This window comes from Catharus ustulatus, chromosome 8 (genome assembly GCF_009819885.2).
Source record: "Catharus ustulatus isolate bCatUst1 chromosome 8, bCatUst1.pri.v2, whole genome shotgun sequence".
NCBI classification, from domain to species: Eukaryota; Metazoa; Chordata; class Aves; order Passeriformes; family Turdidae; genus Catharus; species Catharus ustulatus.
Window position 1 is genome coordinate 6,590,349 of NC_046228.1, and position 24,006 is coordinate 6,614,354.

At 36.6% G+C, this 24,006-nt stretch overlaps 1 protein-coding gene across 1 annotated transcript in view; it reads left to right on the top strand.

Moving 5' to 3' along the window:
• The window catches only part of PDZD8 (PDZ domain containing 8), a 52,113-nt gene that overhangs the window by 21,680 nt on the left and 6,427 nt on the right, over window positions 1-24,006 (top strand). The window lies entirely within an intron of this gene.

Consider the following 24,006-nt stretch of genomic DNA (forward strand, 5'->3'; position numbering starts at 1 on the left):
CCCCAAAGCTTTAAAATGACTTCATGTTAACAGTTGGTTTCATGTAAAGAAATCAGTGGAACAAAAATGTCTGTCCTGCATTTTACCCTCTGCTGAGTGCCACTAACTTAAACCTGTGCCTTTGTTACATCTGACTGGAGTTGTGTTTGGAGACCAGCATGAAGCACTGGAGCAGCAAGAATCCAGAATTTCAACATCTCGTTCAGTTTTCCACCGTTAAATTTCACTTTGCATTTGGTCTAAAATCCTTGTAACAAATGCTGTTTTCAGCTTGTTTTCAGCTTACTGTATTTTATGTTTTGCCAAAAAAGGTGTAAGGTGAGCAACAGCTGTGTATGAAAACATGCACAGATCTGCAGGGTTGATGCTCTGGCAGTGAAGGTGGCAATGCATTGATTTACCAGTGCACTCCTCCAGACAAATTAGCATGTGATTATTTTTAGAGGTTGAGTAGCAGTGTTAGAACACAAACTTTTACACTCTAAATGCAGAATAGGAAAGGAAAAACGCTCTGCAGGGACTGTGGCACTGATGTGCTTGTGACAGCAGATGGCAGCAGGGGTAAACGAGTGAAGGTGGAATGGTTCCTGTTAAAACTATGGAAAAGTAGTCAGGGAGAGACTCTCAACAACTCATCTTCTGTGTCAGTATCTAAAGTGAAATGGCAGGTTTTTAAATGAAGTGGCAGTTCATGAAAATGTCCTAAGTTTTTGGAAATGTGGCCCTGAATGTATGCAGGGTTTTGTGTACATCTGTGGTGCACTCCTTCATTAAATGTGTTCAGACACAGCCAGAGAGCAGAGTCTCCTTCCTTTGGGTTGCTGCATCTCGAGCTCAGCTGGCACTGGAGAATTCACTGTGCTCAACCACCTTGAACTTGAGGCCCCTGGAATGGTGGGCTGGTTTAAAGATCCTGCTTTTGAAAATCTCAGTATGGGACAGTATGGAAACTGAAAATTAGCAACTTACAGAACTACTTTTTGGTTCTCAATTTATATTCAACAGATGTAGTGAAATCATGGAAATCTCTTTTCCTTAGGAAATCCAGCTAAATTTGCAAGCTAAGTTGCAAAATGTTAGGACACCTCACAGAGTGGTAAGAGTATTTTCAAAAGTCCTCAACAAAATAGGAAGTGTTGCTTACACATTTAGCACTGGAAATTTGTTCTTTTCAGAAATATTAATTGTGTGAGTTAAATAGTAAGTTTAATGAAAAAAATGTTTTACTTTTCCAAACAATAAGTTTACTTCTATCCTTAGTTATGATTGTTAGCCCTAATGCAATATTAACCATGAAGCAGTTGGTGGCAATACTTAATACCTTTCTAATATTAAATCCTTATTTTAATGCTCATATGTACAGTACCTAGTCAAGATGAAGTTAGAATGAATAACAACTTCAGAAACTATGAAGGAGAAATAGCAAAGTTGAAGTGAAAAGTTAAAAGATTCTGGTTTAACAAGGTCTAATTTACACAAGCCTCACAAAGGCATGACAATGCAACTATGTTCTACAATGTTCCTGAGGAAAATTCTCATAACTTTCTATACTTCCTGACATTTTCATTCTTTTTATTGTGTTAGTAGTAGTGATAAAAGATTAGGCAGCTCTAATACTTTGTAATGAATTTTGGCAAGACTTTAATCTGATCCCAGAATTTATGGAACATTAGTAGATGTCACAATTGATTTTGAAAAAAGGTGATGTGTTATTGAATATATCTGGAGATTATTGAAGTGTCTGTTACAATACAAAGGTGTCTCAGGCTTATGTTTGTCAGATCTGAAATAAGTAAAACTTCAGAGAGTGATTTGGCACATTCCCATGTGAAACATAAACTTCCTGAAATACCTTAATTACTAGTACATGCTGCTGGAATTATCATTAATCAGGGCATTGCTATGTAAAAATGATGTATGGATAGGATGCAGTAATTAGCATTTACTATTACCATTTACAATTACCATTTAGCATTAACCAGGTAACCTGTCTGGGTTACCAGACAGGTGTTCTGTGGTTAAATAATGAGATATCTCTACATAATGTGATGCATACTTGTAGATCTGAAGTGGAGGCTCTATCATAAATGTGGATGGTTATGTCCACTGGACTGCCAGTCAGCAGTACCAGGTTGATTTCTGCAAACAAAAAGAATTGTTCTGTTTTCCCTTTGATGAGCACATCTGTTCAGAGGGAGCTCTGGGCCCTCTCTACCCTTGGTGAGACTCTTGCTGTGACTTTACCAGCACCAGCATTTCCTGTGTAGTGTTATGAAAGAACAGCATGGTTTTTCAGCAAAAATCAAAGTTGCTTTATGTATAAAAGGAAAACACATGGAGATGAACTTGAAGTAAGAGTAGCAGAGACCTGAGGTGGCTTTGTGAGTACCCTGTGCACTGACTGCAGTGCCTAGACTGCTCTATAGATGCTGCTGCTTTTCTCTGGATCCAGCTCTGTACAGAAGAATGACTCAAAAGTGCAGTTGTAGTGAAGTGAGAATCTTGTTTCTTATGAACTGCTCTGCAAATCTTTGTAGTTGTGTTTCTTTTATCTACATTCTGATTTTTCTGATAAAGATTAGGGAGTTTTCTAGAAATTGTAGAACATATTGCAAAGAGATCAGTAGTCTGATAGTCTTATTCTCAGAAAACATGTAAACTGTAAAGGGTTTGTGCTTTTTGCTGGTTGTAGTAATATGAAATAATGGGGAGAGGTTCTCAACTGCACACCAAAAATGTACCTGTTCCAAGTTTTCTCTTAAAGTCTTTTTAATAGAAATTCAGGAGCACAAGAGAACCATTATTGATCATAAAATAAGTTACATAACTATAAGAAAAATATGAGGGGACACCTTTAAACACTGGTGTCAACTCAGTTGTCTGAGGTGGTACTGTAAGAATAACCACAGCTTCATATTTCTCCAGTTTCTTATTTCTACAGGGAGTAAGTATTGGGGCTTTTTTGTTGTTGGTAAGGATTTTCATTATGATTTTTTTTAAAATCCCTTCTATAAATATTAACTTTAGCAATACTGAAACTGCTTTTCATATTCTGCAAAGTAAAAATTTTCATGTAAAATGCCACATCTGGTAGACTATAGGATTCACTCTTGCAGCAGTTTTCTCAGAAGCACACAAATATCTCCTGAAGTAATCTAATAATGGAAAGAAATAAAGAATTAATAAAAGCTTCCCACTGCTTTTTTATGAATACTGCTTGATGTTTTCTCCAGTGCATTCTGAACATTGTGGTCAGGCCTGGAGTAACTCAAGGGGAGGACCTATAACACCATCTTTCAATCTTGCACTGTGAAAAAAAAAGAGCAATATTTCACAGCTTTTCATAAAACTAAATTTCCTTTATCAGGGATTAAGGGAAACTTCAAGGTATTCCAGTACCATAACATATGAATCTAAAATGAAAAATAATGTAAATCAAATCCAGCACCTTCTGAAATGAGTTGCCTGAAGGTACTAAACTATAATGTCAAAATTTAAAGCAACTGTGAAATGTTAATTTGTGAATACATGGAGTTAAATGCCTCACAGTTGGCATTTCACTGTGCTTATTTAACAGCCTGCCATTTCAGCATTTAATCCTATCAAAAGAAAGAAGGAGGATTAAAGCAAGAAAAGCTTTTTGAAAATGTCACTTTTTATGAAAATTCATGATCTTGTAAAACTTGGTAATATTTGTAAATACAATGGGGAATAGTTCTGAGATTTGTGCCTTACATAATATTCTGTAATCTGTCTTTCAAATAAACTTGAAGGCCATCAGGATTTTTTCAGTCTCATCCTAAACATTTAAGCTTTTTGACTTGGGGCTTCAGAAAGCTTTACTGTGATTTAATGAACAACCTTCTGTGAAAATGCACTGTTAGTTCTTTATTGCTTAGAGACTGTTGAATATGAACACTAAAAACCCCCACCAAAACCCCACTGACAGGGGTTTATTTCAGTGTATATTCAAATAGTTCTTTAGAACCCAAAGTCATCATTCCAGTCACAGTCTGACCTGGTGCTTGTGATGAGCAGTGCTTTTCTTACCTGCTCATCAGAAGCTGTCCTGTGCTGCATCCTGGCCATGAGCACCCTCCTTGGGGCAGGCAGAAAGGGGAACTTTCCACACTCTGGCATTTGGCAGCAGACAGTACTAAATGTAGTGTGTGCATCTGAGTCTGGGGCTGCCCTTCCCTGCACCTTTTTCTCCCTGTGCCCAAATGTGACATTGTGATTTTCCCTGGACTGCTGCAGACATTGACTGTGTGCGATCAGTCTGACTTGCTGAGTCTTAAATTTAAAATAGGAGGTGAGAAGATTAATGGATCTCACTCAAGTTCTTTCTAACTTGAGTGAGAAGAAGCTGTGCTGAGCAGTGCTTAGTGCTCTGTTTTTGCACTTCTCCATCCCCAGCTCTTACTTTGAGAGCTGCCAACAAGGCTAATTCATGGTCCTCGGATTCAGGAGTTCTTCTGCAACCAGATACTTGTCTTGTATAGTGAAATAAGTTTGGCTTGAAGCCACCTAATTCCAATTGAACTCTCCATTAGATTTTGTAGCCAAGCTGTATTGCAAATGCCATTGGTGATAGTTATCCAGCTGAGGTCTTCCAAACTGATATTTTGTAAGGTCTTGACCCCTAAAACATGGCAGTGACCTCCTGATTCATCACAGAGGCTCCAGCCTTTGGTTGGTTGTGTTGGGTGAATTGTCCTTAGTAAGACTTTTCTATATGACTGTTCTAGGATAAAAGGTACATGAAACTTCAGGCTTACTCAGGGGTTAGGTCTGTTCTTTAGTACTTTTTATGGAGCTAATATTAATACTAATACTAATAGCTAATACTAATTTTTGCTCTGTTTTTACTATTGGAATAGCCAAGCTGTAGTACAGATTTTATGAGTTACCTTTCAGTTGACTATTTTATGTATCATCCTGATAGTACCCAGTTTGACTGTCAGTTGTATGTTTTTCTTATCATACTTTTTAATCCACTGGTTCATATTTAAAGATATGTAACTATAAAAAAACCAGTAAATTATACCTTTTCCTTAGAAATGCTTGTAAAAGGGAAGACTGTTTCAGTGTGTCACCAGATGTGATGTTGGTGACTTTTTTTCCCCTGTTCTTGTTGCCTGTTCTGCAACATGTCCAAATACTGAATACAGTAAAGAGTTTTAAGTAGGTTTAACAGCAGCTGTCTTTCTCATTTGCAAAGAAATTGATTTACAGTGATAGCTGATCTTGCTAAATAAATAGATGGCTGATGCATGAAGGCTAACTTTGTTTGTATAAACAGTATGGCTTATTGTAAGAGAGATAACAGTGTTTTATTGACCAGAGTACACAAAGTGGTTCATGGGTAATTCAGTGTTTCTGGAAGGACTTTTTCAATTATTTTGTTTCATCCTACTGCAAAGTTGCGTGGCCAGATGAGCTGGCAGCTTGGGCTGGAGGCTGCTTCACATGGCTGAAGTGGAAGGGGAGGGACTTACTTAAACACAGCTATCTACAGCCACCTTTGGAAAAATAAACTGGTTCTATTCTCACTGGTTTGTAGCTTGTTTTCCTCTTCAGCCCTCCAGTTTACTTTTAAAATGTATTTTCTCTGATAACCTTAAAACAGTTAGCCTTTTCCTAACATAGTTTTTTTCTTTTCATATTGAGAGGCTGGGATCTGTTCTTACTAAGGAGGCAGTAACTGTATTGGAGCTGATTTATTCATCTGTGTGGATTTTAGTGATGTTGCAATGTTTCTCTACCAAATCAGGACCTCATCAAATTGGGCAGGTTGACAGCTGTTTTCCTTCCATTGGTGAACAGTTATATCTCTCAAAATAACGAAGAGGGGGAGTCTGTGCTTGAATGTACAATTACTGAACAGAAACGTTTTCCAGAGAGAAAGCCCAGGAGTGGGTAAAAAGTTGTGTAAAAGACGCCTATGGCTGTGAGTAAAAACACTTGTTAAGAGATAGCAAGGTACTGGCACTTGGTGTTCACAAACTCTCCTAAAACCAGTCACCTTCCAAAATCTGTATGAGGTGTGGGCAGGTTTGACATGACAGAGTTGCAGAGTTTTCTTTTCTGACTGCGCGTTGCTCGGTGGGAACTCGTCTGAGCGTTACTGCCACAAGCAGTTCATCATCTGGAAGTTCATCTTGCAGTTAAGGAAGAGAAAATTACACTGGAGTTTCTGCAGATTGTCACAGGGTAGGCAAGTGCTTGTAGTTGTCACAGAACAGCTGAGACTTGACTTCTGCCCTTCAGGAATCTGACACTGTCCTTGCTTCAGAGTATGAACATCTCACCTGTTCATAGACTCTGGAGTGCATTAATAACTATTGAGGAGACCATACAAGAACTCTCAGCTACTTGGTTCTGGCTCCTATTTTTTGGTTTACACTGGCTAAATTATCTATTATATTAGCTTAACAAAAGCATCATCAGGTTGTATACCAGCAAGAAATTTGGAATGGTGATTTTAAAAAATACCTTTAATTAATAACTATAAAATAATTATTTATGTTAATTGTTTAACTAAAAAAACTGTAATTCTTTAACGTAGGTATCCAATGCCCTTCAGTGGGATAGAAATGAATTTTCATACACCTCAAATAGTTAGTTGATGTCAGTCATTTTAAATTTTCTGGTTCAAGTGTCAAAATACAGGCATAGGGTGTGCTGAGTGACTGCAAAGAAAACCTTTAATTTAGTGGGAGGAATTCCTTATTCTGTGTATATTCGAATGTATTGTTACATTTTTATGAAGTCAAATGCTTTAAGTAGTTCAGATTCTTGGACTCAAGGTTATACAGTGTTGTAACATGTGTCACATCTTGCCTTCCTATAATGTAATTATTTAACTGAACATTATCTCAAATTGACTGTTTATCTTTTTGCTTTCTCCCTCTTCAGTCACAAGTTGAACCAGAAATTAAGTTCTTGTCACAGTGTTGCATACTACAACACATGGAGGCCAAACAGAGTGAATGAGAACAGTGGTGTATTTATATTGTTATTTTAATTTTCACTGGTTACTGCATTACCAGTTACTGTGGCTGTTCTGTGTCTGTGGAACAGCAGGAGTGGAATCTCACTTTGTAGGCAAAAGTGATTATTAAGATAATTATCAGTGCAAGTTAAGTGCTTGTTAATGATGACCAAGGATCTTAAAAATGGTTTCCATAATTTTAAAAAAAAACATGTAAGCAAAAATGTCCTCAGACAAGTGCAGTGCACGTTCTACCAGAGCTCTGTAATGATGGCAGAGAGCAATAAGAGAATAATGTGAGTGGGCAGTGCAGCAGTTGTCCTGGAAAAGCCTTGGGGATCAAACCTGGAATTGCTGATTCCCATCATACAAATGAAATGACTGAAAGGTCACCTGGTGTATCAGGGTTGGAGGGAACAGAGTGATGCTCTGCAAAGGCCACCTGCAGATCAGAAGTGATCAGGAGTAAATCATCCTTAGGAAATGGAGCATTTCCTTTAATGCAGTCTGGTAAAAGGCTCTCTGTCAGAGTTTGGGTAAATAGATAGTGGATAAATAGAATTTATGAACTGCCAGTGACCAAAAGTCAGTATATTCAGATCTGTACTTATGTCATCCCTTTCCATTTTTAGATGCTTAGTTTGGAACAAATATCATGTCTGTGCAACTTCAGATCCATTTGATGTTATTCAGAGCTTTAGCTTTTCCTTGGCTGAAGGAGAGAAAAGAAACCTAATTCCTTAGAAACTTGATATGCAGAAATATTTTTGGGTGTTCTGTTTGCTGGGATTTTTTTAATTATAAAAACCATCTAAAAACATATATATTATAAATATGCATATGCACTTTTTATGTGTAAGTTGTGCATATACATAAGTGCATGAACTTAATAGATACATTTATATAATGAAAAACATCAGTTGCTCTACTTCAGTTAAATATATATGGAAGTCTGATGGATAACAAGTTGACCATGCATTAAAAAAAATAGATACTTTGCAAATACAGTAAGTGGTCCTTGAGAAACTGGAATTGACTCACTTGAAGTTCATCAGCAGAGTCAAGAAATAACAAAGTTGATGTTTAAAGAGCAATTGCAGAAATCTGTTTCTAGGTTCCAGAGTAGTTAAATCACACATCTGTGGGAATATATCAGGAATAGTCTGTACAGCAGCTTGTAAACTAAAAACAATCATTTTACACAACAATGTGAGCTATATGTAGCGTAGGATTACTGTGTTCAGAACTTTTAATGCAAACAAACATGTGGTTCATCTGTAAATCTCCCCCTTTCAAACCAGTGATTTCCACTGCTTTAAATCAGATGCACATTTACAGTAGGATTTTGTTGGACTTAAGTGTACAACAAGTAACTTGCTTAAGTCACCAACTGCTGTTCACTCACATGGTGTTTCTGTGAAATGTGGAGTCCAGTTCTGTTTGAGCTGTATGGTCTGTTCTTGGGGACTGTGAAACACACCAGTATGGCAATTGTTGTATTTCTGGATTCCAGTATAGACTGTATCTCAAATTCTCTCTATGGACATGTACATATAAATAAATGAGTTTGGAAAATGGATTTTGCAAGCCAAGTGGACAACAGAGTGCTTAGGCTGCCCCTGGAAGATCTAGCATGGCCTGGGGGCTGAGGGCAGCACTTCCACACAGTCCTGGAGGCCTTACTAGGCTCTGCTTCTGCTCTGTCCTCCTGGGATACTCACTCGGGATTGGCATTAGGACCACCACTGCTGACACACTGCTGCAGCTTCCTCTGCAGGGAATGCACTTGGTGTGTTCCAGGAGCACTTTCTAATGCAAATCAAAGCAGGGGAGGTGGGGACCATGGGCAGTTCTGCCTTAAGAACACACTGAACTAAAGCTGAGCTAAAAAGCTGTGCCTCTGCACAGCAGTAAGGAAGAGCAAACAGTGACTGTCAGCTTGGTGCAGACCATGTGCAGTGATAAATACCTGCACCAGTTCTGCTGCATAAACAGAGAGCAGAGGAATAGGACAAAAATCAGCTCACGGGGGGAGAGTAGCTGTGAATATTTGGCTAATGCAGATTTTTTAAAGTGCCTGATTAATGTATATTATTTACAGGTTTGAGAAACTCCCAGGAAATATGTAGTTGTACTATCAGAAACATTTGGCAGAAAAATTGGCTTGATTCCAAGCATTTTTTTCTAGATATATATGTAGTCCAAAACAAGATTACAATGGTATCTGGACAAAGTATCTGTGTCAAGTCAGTAATTTAGAATGGAAGGAAGTAATCTGGCCCCAGCTCCACCCAGGTCAGTGCCAAGCTGGCTCAGATCCTCTTCCTGAGCACAGCCAGGCAGTGCTCGTTGATAAAAAAGTCTTTTTTCTTGGAATTGTATTTTCACTTCTGCTAAATAGTGCGTGACAGACTACGCTGTTAAACAGGGAGGGGAGGGCAGCAGAGCTGTGATTTCAACTAGTTAAAAAAAATAATTCACAAAAAGACTAATTTAGTTTTCAGACTAGCCTAATTCATCTGTAGGGATGGCTTCAGATGAAATAAACTTTTTTTGTGTAGCAGGCAGTCAAGGCTGGAGAGAGTTTTAGCTTAAAAATTTTTAATTAAATTGCATCAAGATTGCATCTGAGGTGCAGACCTGCTAGAGAAAGTAATATTAAAACATCTTCATTTTGGCTACAATGGGTGTTTTGCCAAAACATGGGAACATCTATGATGGATTTTTTACTTCTTGCAAAACAATATTTGAGAATTCATTTTTTTAAACGAATTTTTTGCCAATCCTGATGAATGTTTGTATTTCCACTGGAGTTGTTGAAGCTTCACTGTTGGAAGAGAATCTGAAATAGGAAGTATTCTAAAAATGTTTGTAATAACTAGGAACAAACTGTTGGCTGCTGTTGTGAGCAGAGGCATTCAGATCCTTGCCAACTGATGTGCAGAAATGGATGAGGAACCAAAAGTCTTGGTTGCATTTGATTGAGATAACCAAGAATTAATTCCCGAACTTTAAAAATAACTGCTAGGAGGAACAGATTTTATGACAGGGCATTAAACAATATTCCCTCATGTCTAGTTATTGTAATGAAAATAAATGAGATTTACCAGAAAATGAAGAACCTGATTCTCACTAAGACAAAAAAATTTACTTCTACAGAGATTAGTTTTATTTCTGAATTTGTTTTAACAGATGGAAGTAGTAACTTATAAAGGCACTGGAAATGTGTCCTGGACACAATACACACTTTTCTGCACATTCAGAAGTAATTTAGTGGAGCAAAGGGTTACTTTTTGATTTTTGCCAAATCCTCAACCTGGTGTATAACTCTTCAAATGCTGAGGTACGTACTTTAAATCTACAACAGAAAAGATTCAAGGAATGCTGCTGTGGCTGCAGGAAGAACAGTGCAGGGAAGGATTCTGTGTGGGTCTTGACAGATTCTATCCTGGGCCTTCTTTTCAGCAAAGTAGTGTGGGAGAGGTGCAAGCAAATTCCTTTCTCTTTCTTCTCTTCTGTCTATATCACAAATAAATCTTTGACATTGAAACTTGGCACTCTTTCTTATTTTTTACTTTTGCGTTTTACTGGGAAGTAACTTTACCAACCAGTTTCTGAAAGAGATTCTTCTTCCTTTTGAAAGCTAGATTCTTCTTTTCTTGCTGTGTGCTTTCCTGATGACTGATGTTTAGCAGTTCTACAGATCACTGGGTAAGCTTTAAGTGTTATGTATTGACAAATGCAAAGTGCAGGAGTATAAATTTCTACTGTCAATGGAACAGATTGAATTTTTTTAAGTGGAATTTCTCTTGAGACAGCAGCATAAACTCAGAACAGGAGAGCAGTGATTAATTTGTTATTACTGAAAAGTGAAAATTTTGCAAATAAGTCATGAAGTGTACAGTCTTTTTGAAGTCATTAACTTTGAGGAGTACATCTTTTTATGAATCTGTAGGTATCATCCATTTTTACATAGCATTTATTAAGGAAGGAATAGCAGTTGAGAGTGCTGAATGAGCAGGCAGCCTGTAACTATCAGTTGGTCAGAAATACTTTAAAGCAATATCTTCTGTAAGAGAAAGTGTGGCTGATATGCAAAATGTACAGGGGTGCACTGTAGATACAGACAAGCTTTTTTTGAGTTTCTATCACTTCACCTCTTCCCCAGCATATCTTTAGTTCCATTTCTTGAGTATTGCTTCCATTTATCTTGAATACTCTGTAATGTGAATGTTGGCAAGGGGTCTTATCTAGTGTATAGATTTATTTTTAACTGGTTATTGTTAGTAGTGCAATTTTTTGTCATTTAAGAATTTCAGAAAATCATATTTTAGCCACACTGCTTTAGGGTTGGTATATCAACTGAGTGACTGTCACTGAAACCTGGAGGCATAACTTTGATATCCATTTCAAAGAAAGTGTCTCACTGGAAAAGTCTCATCTTTGTATCTTTGTATTAATTTAGCTATGTCCCTTTTTTTATACTTCTGAGTGTCTGTATAACTGTAAAATGCCTTTTTTTTTTTTTTGTGGAAAGCATAGTTATTTGTAAAATAGGGTTTGAACTTCTGTTGGAAAAAAGTTGTTTACTCAGGCAGAGACTTAAATCAAGGAAGTGGCCTCGCTTGGCTCTAGTCCTCCTTCGCCCTGTGTCACTATTTGTATGGGTTTTTTTAGCTGTATTTATTTCTCAGGCATTGTACAGTGTTGACAAATTCTTTGTTCAATTTTCAATTAAATGAGTGAGTTGTGAATTCTTTGGGGAAGGTAGTTGGCCAAGGTCCCAAGCAAGCTGTATTTCTGGTGGCAGAGGAGAAGCGGGAAAGGGAAATAAAAAGATGTTGGGATATGAAACCTTGTGTGGATACTTTGCAGAGAGCTGCAGCATGCCCAGGTGAAAAGCTCAGGGTTCTGTGGGGTGAGCTGGCTGTCAGGTCCCCCCCCAGCAGGGCAGCCTGGCTACCAGGAGGGTCCTGCTGCTGTGGGACTCACCTTTGGGCGTGGGTGGGTGCTGCCACTGCTGCCACTTGTCCCCATCAGGGCTGGGTTTACCCCTGTGACCACAGCTCTGACAGCTGCTGTGGAGGAGGGCCTGCAAAAAAAGCTGATATTCTTCACTGTCTGTGTAATAAAACCATAGCTCTTATTAATTATTAACAGCTCATTAGTTGATGTTATCATTATATTCAGATTATGATCCTTGCATGCCATTTTTAACTTTGGACTGCTTTCTATGCAAAATACTGTTTCAACTTAGAAATGTGTCCTTGTATGAAAATGGCAAAAAATCAGTGATGTTTCTGCTGAAAGCATCAAACTCATCTAATTTTGATGTTTGTCTGACTTAATAGTGTAGATTTACCTGAGGTTTAATTACTTTGCAATGCTCTGGATCAGATGGTATGGGAGTATATAAGTCACAGACTGGTTTTGTGGACTTAAAGAAGGGCAAGCTGTGCATGATGAACACACATTTATTCATTATGATTTTCTTTTAGTATAACTCCTAAGTAAAAAAATAAAGAATTCATAGTTTTACTTCCTTAACTCCCAAGTTGTTTTTTTTTTTTTTCCTTTTTCAAGCAAAAAAGGCAATTCCTTTGTTAATATAGTGTAATATATCGTGGACGTCTCTACCGAAATGTAACAGTGTACATAAATAATTGAAAATTATCAGTTTTAAGCTAAATGCATTGGTTTCTTGGTAGTTGATGTGAATTAATTTTTATTAATCAGAGGTCATGGGAACGGGAAAATTAGAAGTCTTTTGCCGTCATAGTGCAGCCATGGATTTACAAACTGAAATTTTCTTGTCCAGATCTGATTTTTTTTCCATCTCCCATCTCCTTTTCCTTCCCATCTCTATATACACAATCTTTTTACCCTTTTATTTTTTTTCCCCTAAACCTTGACTAACTATGATTTTTCTGGTAGGTTTTTTCAGTGTGCTGTGGAGGTTATTAAAAATATTGAACTCTAGTGGGAGGAAAGTGGCTTTATAACATTGGGAACAAGCTGATGACTAAATTTGTAATTTTGTATCCTGAAGCTTTGCTATTGGGAATTTTCTTGGGTTTACTCTTCTTTTTACTGTGAGGTATTTCACCATTCATCACATTGCACATTGTTTTTTTCTATAGAGTCCTAATGTCTTAAGCCTGTAGGTTTTCAAATGAAATACTTTTTAAATTATCACTTTAAAAGAGAAACCTCAGACTTTTGAATGCTTGGCATTGAATGTGCCATTTATGGACGATTTTTGGGCCTTTTTTGGGCTGTTTCACCAATACCCTTACAGTGATGATCAAAAAAATATAGTACCATAGTCTGAACCAAGTCTTCAAATTATTTCACAAGTTTTCATCAACTTCTTGGATGCAATTTCCTTTTTCTTTTATAATAAGGGTCATTGAAATTGTTAAGTAAGCTGAATTATTCCTATCTTCTTCAGTATGACTTTTTTAAAAGTTAGATTTATTTCTCAAGCCTTGTACGGTATTGACTAATCCTTTGTTCAATTTTCAATTTAATGAGTGATTTCTGAATTCTTTGAAAGAGGTAATTGGTCACAGTCCCAAGCAAGCTGGGTTTCTGGTCACAGAAAGAGAGAAGGGAAAAAGGGAAGTAGAAAGATGTTGCTTTATGAAATCCCGTGGGTATTTTTCATATATATTTCACCAACTATCAATAAAATATGTTGTTAATTTAAAAATAATAGAGCATAAAACCAGAGTGTATGAAGTTATAGTGAGTGCTGAAGTAAAAGAAGTTTTTAAGCTTGACATAATTTCCTATTCATTCTTTCACTTACCTTGCAAAAGGGAGATGAGGAAATGATATCTGTTGCTTTCCTGAGCCAGAAGATACTTGGAAAAAAAGGTCAAAAAAAATGAACTTTTACTTCCTCTATGGGTAGTGTTCTGCTTCTCTTGTAACTTTTGTGGGGTTTGCTCCTAGTAAGCTGCTTCTGGAAGAATATTTCTTTTCAGCTCTTTTCCATGCTTTAGTGTTAGTGGTTTGAGATCTAAAACTGATTTCCGGAGAAGACGTAGTTGCACAAATTGTTTTCTTGTCATTCAGATAGCTGCCTATAGGGAAAGGAAATCCTACTTTCTACTAGGCAGTTATGGTCATGCTGGTTGTGTGGAGAGAGCACTGCAAAGATCCCTTCTACAAAAAGTTCAGATGTTTGGGTTTTCATGAAGCGTTTTTAGAAGCTCGGTTGCAAAGCTGGCTGGTATGTGGATTCCAATTTACAGCTCACGTTCTGTTTCCAAATCATTCTTTGGATCTATTTGGAATTGATCTTTATGTGTATTAAAAAATAATCTGGATTATTTTTTCAAGTGCAGAGGAGATAGAGCTGGGTATTGATTTCTTTTGCAAAGTGAATTGTCAGTATTTGACTGAGTTGATGTAAAGATATTTTCAGTTTAATTGTTGTGGCAATTTTTATAAGCGATGGTCATCAGTAACAGAATGAAAATCTGGTTTCTAGGTGTGCTGTTGTCTTGGTGCTGCTAATTAGATGTGACATTGAGCTGCTGTTTCACTGCCTACCAGCGACTTGTGCCCTATAACCATAAATAAATTGATTTGATGTGATGTGTTCAACAAAATAACCAGAAATAGATGTATGGTTGTGGAAACCTTTACTGGTTGTGTGGTTGTGTGTTTATGCTGCAGCATTTTGTCCAGAATTTAATTGAAAACAATTCAGTGTGGTTTGGCTGCCTCTTGAGGTACAGAAAGATTGTTATATACAAAACCTTGGCTTCTTGGAACAATTATTTGGAATAATATAAATCCTCATTTCTTCTGGCCATGGTAACATAGAATTTCAGAAAAGTGTTGGTCTGGTTTTACCAGGCAAAGAGTGGGGCTGGGGCTTGTATATGCAACAGAACTTCATTTTGATACAGATGGGTCTTCTATTTAATCTCTGAAGAGCTGTTAAGATCACGGATCATTCTGCTACATCTGCTTTAGTTCCTTTGGGCTTAGCTAGTTCAGTGGGAATGTGGGAGTCTGAACACTCCGTGGGTCACACAGGATATTATTCAGGCTTGTGCTTTAATAGCCATCTAGCCATTAATGTTGATGAGAAATGTACCATTTGCCAAGAAAATAGTGTTTCTGCAGTGCAGAAGTAACAAAATGTTCTCTTAAGTTCTATGATATTTCAAATTGTGTGATTATGGAGGTTCGAGGTGTGAGGTCCCTGTTGCTTTGGCTGTGTTATTGATGAGACTGTAATTTGTATTATCTGCTGTCTTAGTGCTTTGTTTGTGAGAGTATAGCTTTTCTGTCAGGAAAGTAACTTCTAAGCCCTTTAAAATGTGACTTTAAAGCCCATTATTGAAATCTAAGAGTTATTACATTTTAGTGCTTATAAATTTTATTGTCTATCTTATTTCCATGGAGACTAGCATATGTGATGCATATTATTGCAATCCCAGTGGATAGTAACTTTTCATATTTTCAGTTCTGATGGCAATATCCATGTCAGTATTCAGGCAGTTAATGCTGCTGGGTCCAATAATCATAATTGCTGAGCAGTTTCTCTGTGTGGAGAAAACTCTCCACTTTCTCTATTATTTCTATTATAAAGAACTTTACCTGATAGTCCAATATTTTGAGTTTATTGCAGGAATTAATAGTAGCTGTCTTATCACCATTGATGAGATACTTCCAAGGTACAGATAAGTAATTACTGTTTTAGAAGGTTTATTTTTAATGCATACGCTTAAATGTTTTCAGTTTTTTTGTTCCATTTCGGAGATGAGCAAACCCCTCACAGTGCATTAACTCACAGGTTCTCATCCATCTCCTTTGTTTGTAATTTGCAATGCAGTGATTTATAACAAGGTAAAGTTTTTATTGGTTTGATGTCACACATGGTATTATTAATTAACTTAGTAACCTTATTTCAGTATTTATTAGGCTACCTGAGTTTTGCACAAAATATTTATATGATGATCCAGTAATGCTTAAGCAATATCAGAGGAAGCCTTTTTCCAATCAAAGGCTTATATGGTGATATGAGATTAGGAGAAAAAGCGATCTTTTCTATTTCTTCAGTGCCGAAGGAAAACATCAAAGTTGGGTTTAATGAAGACTAAAAGGATGTCAGTGAGTAAGAGCACTTAAAGAAGAGCTATGTTGCTGTTTGTGCTAAATTGCTCTGCAAAGAAGAGCTCCACCTAAAACTGAAGGCCTTTATTTTACCTGCCTTTGACGCTTCAAAGTTAAATGCAGGTTTTCTGCTGCCTTGTTTGTCTTTAACTCCTCCATTCAAGTCCTATAATTGCTGTAAGAATGCCCCAGCAATTCATGGTAATTGCTAAACAGTTTGCTTTTTGCATGTCGTGTAACCTGCTTCACCATGCAATTGGAAGGTGCAATTTTTTAGGAGTATCTTAGCCCAAGAGTACCTGCAATGTGTCAGAAGGATTTGGGAAAATAAGATACAGCTCCACATTCTCTTCAGTAACAAGCCTGTTCTGGATTTTGCTGATGTCAAAAGTTTTCAGTGCTCATCAGGCAGACATGCAGATGTTTAATTTTCCTATGAGGAATTGTCACATTTATTTTCAGACAAATAGTTTATGATGGTGAAGTTAGACACGTGCATAACATTTGCCATATTGTGGCCTTAATGAATTGCTATTTTAAATATGATCTTGGTCCAATGTGTAACTCATTTCAGAACGAAATTAGGGTCATATTTTGTAACTTGTATTTTTTGGGTTTTACAAGTTACCATGTAGAACAGAAAATGAGTCCCTCTGGCTTGCTATTTAGGATGACTAGTAAGAAAATAACAATTTTCTTGTCCATACGTACACTTCCTAAAAGTAAAGCAAACCAAAGGGGAAAAACGCGGTGTTCATCTGAGGTGGTTGTGTCTCCCCATGCACAGACCACAATTCACAAGGCTGCAAAGATTAACAGCAAAAGGTATTACATCTCACTTCCCTTTTTTCATGTTTATAGTCATCAAAAATGTGGTTTTTGTGGTGTTCCACAAAACAGGTGGTGGCTATTCATTCAGTGACACTGAATGAGGCACCAAAGCATAGCCAGTGCTGTAAAGCTGCTCCAGCTGATGGGGTGTGGAATGCAAATGTATGTCAAAAATGCAGAAATTGCAAAATGGGTGATGTTGAATTAAAGGAAAGAAGCTGAAGAACTTTTTTTTTTTTTAATATATTTTCTGATACTCGTGCTAGGAAAAATTGTGTGAATAATTAGTCTCAAGATGATTTTGAGTGTTGGCTAATTCCTTTGTTTTACTGCTGAAAATTTCGGGTTAAGCAAAAAACAATTAATAAAAACTGTCTAAAATTTGAAGGATCAACCTGGTCCAGAAACCCTCTACAAACACTGCAGTGAACATTGAGTAGAAGTAAGGAATGGTTTAACTATCAAATAAGTGGCACAGAACAGAAAGAGAAATGAAGAAAATGTGGTTGAAATTTTCTTTTTATTGGTGATACCTCCTTATGGTAGAAGTCCATTTTAGTAGCTTTTCCAAACTTATTTTGGTTTTGCATGGTAAATTTTTAATAGGATCATCAAATTTCTTCTTGCAGGCAAATTGTTCATAAGAATATCTTTCTGGCAGTTGCTCAGTCATGACTGTAAAAGGAATTGTGCAGAAACAATAATTGGGAATGCTGTTCAACAAGATTTTTTAATAAGCAGCAGATCGTTTCCTTTTGATTTCTTATTGAAAGTTCTATTCACACATATATATATTTAAATGTTTAAATGTATTAATAAATTTAGTTATTTTGGAAAAAAATATCACACACCTCCCCCTTCACCTACCATTCTGTATATCTAGAAGAAATTAATTCAACATATTTGTCTGATGTTTTGTCAAAATTTTAAAAAACCGAGAGGGGACAGATCAAAGTGTTTGTCGAAATTAGCTGAATCAATGTGAACCTGGGAATGGTGGAAAAATACATTAAAATTTCCACTTGAATGATGCTAAAGATGTGTTTGTCTTTGGTATGGAGGAAGGATCACATAGCAAGGAAGAATATGTTAGTTATTGTCATAGAAGTCTTGATACAAATTGTGGAACAGTAACAATTTTAGATTTGGGATTTAGATTAAATTACGGAAAAAATAAAACAAATTTTTATTCAAACAGTCTTTTATTAATTATTTGGAAAAAATTATTTCACAAATCAGTAGATTAATTTCCAAATTTGTAAACATGTTTTCTAGAATGGCATATTGCTTCTAGCTGTAAGTAGCCGGTGTATTATGTTTTACATTACATTGCCATCAGTCTTTTTCTAATAAGTGATTTGTAATTAATGCCTCTTTCTAGTGGAGAGGAACATAACCTAAGTCTATTTTCTGTGTAGATTTAATTTGATTGCAGAGATTATTTCCTTCCTTTTAATTGATTGTCATACTGCATAGTCTAGTTATTCTGTAAATATTACTACAGCTTTTTATTTTATTTAAATCTTTCTGTCAGTGTGTTTCAACATTTCTGAACCCACTAAAGGAAATACACAGGTTAAATCTGGAGATGGAGGCACATGCACACATCTGCATCATTGCACCTGTGCATGTGTGAGACATAACAGTGAACACAGTTTATAACTGAGAATTAAGGCATACTTTATTGACTACTGAGCTGTTTAAGCATCCCAAGAGCAGTGTTAGCTGTTGAATGCTCAGAAAAGGTTCCTCTTTCTGTAATTGGGAGTTTTCTCTATGCCTGGAAATGAAAGTGTTTCTGTCATCATGGATTCCTTAGTCTGAGTTTACATCAGAGCAGGTCTGGGGTTTTCGCGCTCTGTGGACGGGAGAGCTGGAGAAGAGGTTTGGAAGAGTTGTGCTACACGGGCACAAGCTCTCTTCTTTGGCTTCAGGTCTGTGTCACAAGGAGAAGAAAAACACCTATTCCTTTTCTAAAGCATAGATTGAAATCCTTCCAGAACATTAGAAGAAAATTATTTGATTTCCTTTGTGTCCAGTGTTTCTAAGAGGCAAATCAATTTGGTGACACCCGTTTCCTTTTACTGCCTCTTCTCCCCTGTAAATAATCTCAGTCTCTTTGCTGTGCAGGTCACATATAAATAACTGTATTCAATAATAGGGTTGAAAAAAGCAATAATAGTAAAGTCAGTGTTTTAAGGGTGTTTGCCAAAAACCTTTTTTCAATAATACAAATAACTGAGTCTTCTGAAGAGAAGGAACTGCTTCCCAGTTTTTGGACTTTAATGTTTTGGGGGATTTGACATGAAATATTCCTTCCTCTCCTCTCGGTGTGCAGGGTTGTGTGGGAGAATTCAATACTTTGCAGACATATTCACAGATATTTTCACTTCTTTTTCCTCAAAACATGTTAGACTATACCTTGCAAGAATACCTAAGATACCTAAGATCCCCTCTGGCAACTTCAATGGTTTCGCAAAAAAAAAATTTTTATCTGTCCTGCAGCACTGCTATGGGCTCAGTTTCTGCTACATAGAGTGTGTTACATACCCCTGATAGGGAATGTGAACAGTTTGGAAAAAACAGTGTTCTTCTAGTGATCTAAAGTCAGTAAAATGAGAATTGTTGTTTGTGCTTGGGTGATCAAGCTTTTCTTAGCATTTATTGAAAAGAATATGACATGCTTACTAAATTTTAGTAAAGATTAATGATGTTAATGCTTACAAATAGTTAAACAAATTTAGACCATTAGAAATTATTTTACAGTGTAAAATTAAGCTTGCAAAAACAACAATTTCCTTTTTAGTTTCCAAAAATAAGCAGTTTGGTTTAAAAGCAAAAGTCTTATGCTCTAATTATCCTGCTATGGCTTAATTTTGTGATTTTCTATTTTTGTATGCACCTAATAGTTTTTAAAGTTTAGCTGAATGATATTCATAGTGCTGGTAAGAGATTGTCACACACCCTTTCCTAGATGCTGTAATCTCTATATTTATTCAGGGACATTATTTTTATGTTTTATCTTAGAAATTCTGAATGGAACTGCTGTATCTAATTTTAACTTAGGTTCTACTTACGAGACTACAGTGTTACTGATGGCATTCTTACCTCTGAATCAAATAAATCTAACTTCATATATGCAGTTTTGGAATAAATAGTAATGAGATGGCATCACATTTGTGTGTTGCCTATAAAAGGGATATTTATTTATCATCCCATTCTGTTTGTAAATTATTTCAGACTGATAATTTCATGAAGCATTTGAAGATTAAAACTGTATTGTGTTTTGACACTCATGTAAATATTTGGCCATTTAAATGATACTAGCAAGCTGTAACTTCTAATTAATCACTGTGGAGTTCACTACTGGTATGTTTGAAAAGGTTTGGAAAAATTGATTTTCACTGACATTCAACTGCTGGGCTCACAGAAAAACAAGGCAAGGAAAGGCTGAGACACAAGATCATTTTCTCCTGCATTGTGTTTCCAGAGCAGACATCCAATATTGAACTGAAAGTAGCATTGGGGTTGTGCTCTGCAGTGCCTCATACACTGGTGCTTATAAACGAACTAAAGCCTGTGCTGTGGAATCAATGCTTATGGACTTTGGCCTGTAAAAGTCAAGTGTTCTCAGCTCCACAGCAAAATATTCTCTTAATTTTAAAGTTAATGGACAGCTTGTGCCCTCGTTTGATTGTTGGCATTTGGGGTTTGTTTTTTTGTTTTTTGGGGTTTTTTTTTTGTTTGTTTGTTTTGTTTGGTTTTTTTAAATAATAAAACACTAAGGAAATTACATCCCTTTTTAAATTTGTTTTTTATTCCTCAAATAGTAATTCCTATTTTGTTACATCCTAATCTCAACAAGTATTTAATAAATAGTCTGGGGATTGCTTGCTTTTTTTTAAAAAAGGTACATTTTCTAAGCTCTGTGATACAGTTTAGCTCTAAATATTTCAATGCTAAATACACTGAATGTATGCTGTCACTGACAGTGAAGTACTAATATCTGCTTTGTCTTGCTTCTTATTTAAATAACTACTAAGGTTTGCAGGAACTAGTAAAACAGAGCTATTAATTAGACCAAATTATAATAAACTTGCTTTAATATGATATAGCTAATTGGTTAAAATTTCCCTTTCCTGAGTGCAGCTGTTAGTTTTTCTCCCTTGCAGCAAGGTTTCTTGATAATAAATGTCCTTTCATTAACAGCAATTTTCTTCTAAACTCAGTGTCATTTAGCTGATTTTCATCCTCCTCGTGTTCTGTGTTTCATAGCTCTTTGGTTTTTCACATTTATTGTCAAGTCATAATTTGAGGAGGAGACTGAAAGGCATAAAGTTGTGCTGGGTATACAAAGATATTTGGGTTTGTGAGTGAACTTGTTGGGGTGGGGGGGTGTTTGAGAGCTCCAAATGGTCTTCACCTGCATTCATCTTAGCCTGAGATAGCATGGTGTTTCTTGCAGGAATAATCAAGGAAACTATTCATCTGGTTTGGGTTGATAAATAAAACCACTTTACTTCATGAGAAAGCTTGTGACTGTGCCAAAGTTAATAAAAGTTGAGATGAACTTTGCTTGTTATGTTCAAAGGCGCTCTTCTTCCAAAAACAGCTTTCCATCAGATTCTGGATATTGGAAGTCTCCTTGCCATCAGTGAGTCATACATGTTGTAATCTGCAGGCTGTGTCCTTCCCTGCATGGGAGCCAAATGTTCAGAGATACCTACATATCTTGGGTCCCAGCTGTCCCTCATTGCTTTCATGTGGTCTCTCCCTGGAGGAGGAGGGAAGGGTGAAGAGCTGGGGATCACCTCAGGAGTTTCTAGTCTTTGCACTACAGAATATTTTCACTGTTAAGTCATTCACTGTGTAGTTCTGCTCAAAGGAGACCTTGGATTCAAAGGAAACTCAAAAGCATCAGAGTCTGTACCGACAAACACTTTAAAAAAGAGCTTTTGGTAACTTTTTTTTCCCTTTTTACTGTCTAATTATCCCCTTTCTCCATATCTGCTCATCATGTACTTTGCCATGATTGCAAGTACCGACAATGGTTAGAGATCCTTGCTGCCTTTCTTCAGAAAGTCAGATGTTGCAACCCCAGCTGTTCCTCCTGACACTCTCTTTCAGACAAGATTTGTGACTTTCTGGAGAAATGTTATCACTTGGGGCCACTCTTTGAATGTATGAGAAAGGGGTAGGTTTTCCTGGCAGGGTTGTGGTGGTCACCTTCCTGCAGTCCTTGGGAGTTTTTCTGCTCTGCTCAGACACAGAGTGGACAAGAGTTGTCTCATGTTGTGACAGAGTCACTGCAGTGTTTCTGCTGCCATGCAAAGCTAACAGAATGCCCACCCTGGACAGGCCATGACTCTAAAATATCTTGTCTCACAAACTCCAGTTCTGGGCTTTGAGATACAGAACTAATGTAAGATTTCAGAAGAAACTGTGTACAGTCAAAATAGGTGACTTCCTAAAGGAGTATAATTAAATTACCAGAACAACAGGGTGTTAAAAGGAAAACCATCTTGAGGTTTTTGTTGGTTTTTTTTTTTCCACTGTTCTAAGCATCCATTTCTTTCCTGGAATTCTCTCACTAAACAGCTTTCTACTTCAGTGCACTAACAGAAATTAGGGGGGAAAGTGGTTATAATTTGTTTTTCAGCCCTTTGTAATTTTCATGTTTGTCAGCATTCCTTAAATGCGAGTTTACTTCCTGATCTTCATTATGATAGTTCCTCTTCTATTCAAACACAATGATTTGGAAATTTTTTTTTTGAGCTTAATCACTTAGAGCAAGACTTACAAAGGAACCATCATAGGAAAACTGAGATTTGAGTACTTGGACTCTGAGCAAAGCTCAGAAATAATGGTTTCCTCATTGTTTGATAAGAATGTGCAGTTATATTATTGTGATCTTTGGATGTTGTTATTGTTGCAGCTTTGCGTGCTGCCAAAGCAAATTCATGTCATTTGTGTTTTTGACAGTTAAAATATTCAATTAGTGTTGTTTGAAATTGCAGTAATTGTTCATGTTGTTTCCTTACAGCACATTGCAACATTTGTGAATTGCTAGCTTAAAGCTATATTGCATATAAATAAAGGGATAAAGCAGATGAGCAATTCTTTTAAAAAAAAAAAAAGTTTGTTTTCTTCCACAGACATTTCTGATACTTCTTTGTTTCTTAACACTTAGTAGTTTATTATTTAGATTTTTTAAAATTTAATTATGTAGTTGTAGTTTTGGTGTAAATGAGGATGACATTTAAACAAACAAATGAACAAAAATCACCCAAAAACTCCATCAGTGTTGTTTCTGTAGGCAATTATTTACTTGTTCCATTCTGGAATAACCTTTAAGTCTTGGAACTGCAATTAAGCTTATATTGGTCTTGTTATTCTTACACAGAGTACTGGGTATTAACAATAGAAGTTTGAGAAAAAAGAGTAGGTGCCTGTGGGAAATGCAGAAAATAATGACAAAGCTTGGAAAGTTAATGCAAGTCTGCTTCTTCAAACTTGGTGCTGTTCTGTAGCAAACTGCCGAGCAGCACAGCATTCATATTTCTATAAAGATCTGAACTACAATTAAAAAAAAACAAGATGCAGATTGTTGGAAAGGAGTGACAGTCATGCACCAAGGAGAGAGCCATGGACTGAGCTAAGTAATCCACTTCCATCTGTGGAAAGCCATTGCACAAACTGAGTAAACAAACACATCCTCCAAAGAGGAGGCTCAACTCCAGACAGTTCAAACATCCACGATTGAACAGCAACAAAGTAAATGCAGAAGCCGGAGGAGAAGGCTGTCTACCTGAACTCAGTAAATTGAAACCAAATACAAAATTTCCTGTGGAGGTTTCTACACTGTCTGCCTCTCTCTTCTTGGGAATCAAAAAAGCAAATTAAATTTCTACCCTTGAAGCTGAAACATATGAGTTTTCCTTTCACATAGAATATCTTGATGGAATGATGGTGAACAGTCATTTGAAATAGTCTAACAGGAATGTGCTTTAGGGGAAAACATATTGTTAAATTCATTAGGACTGCTT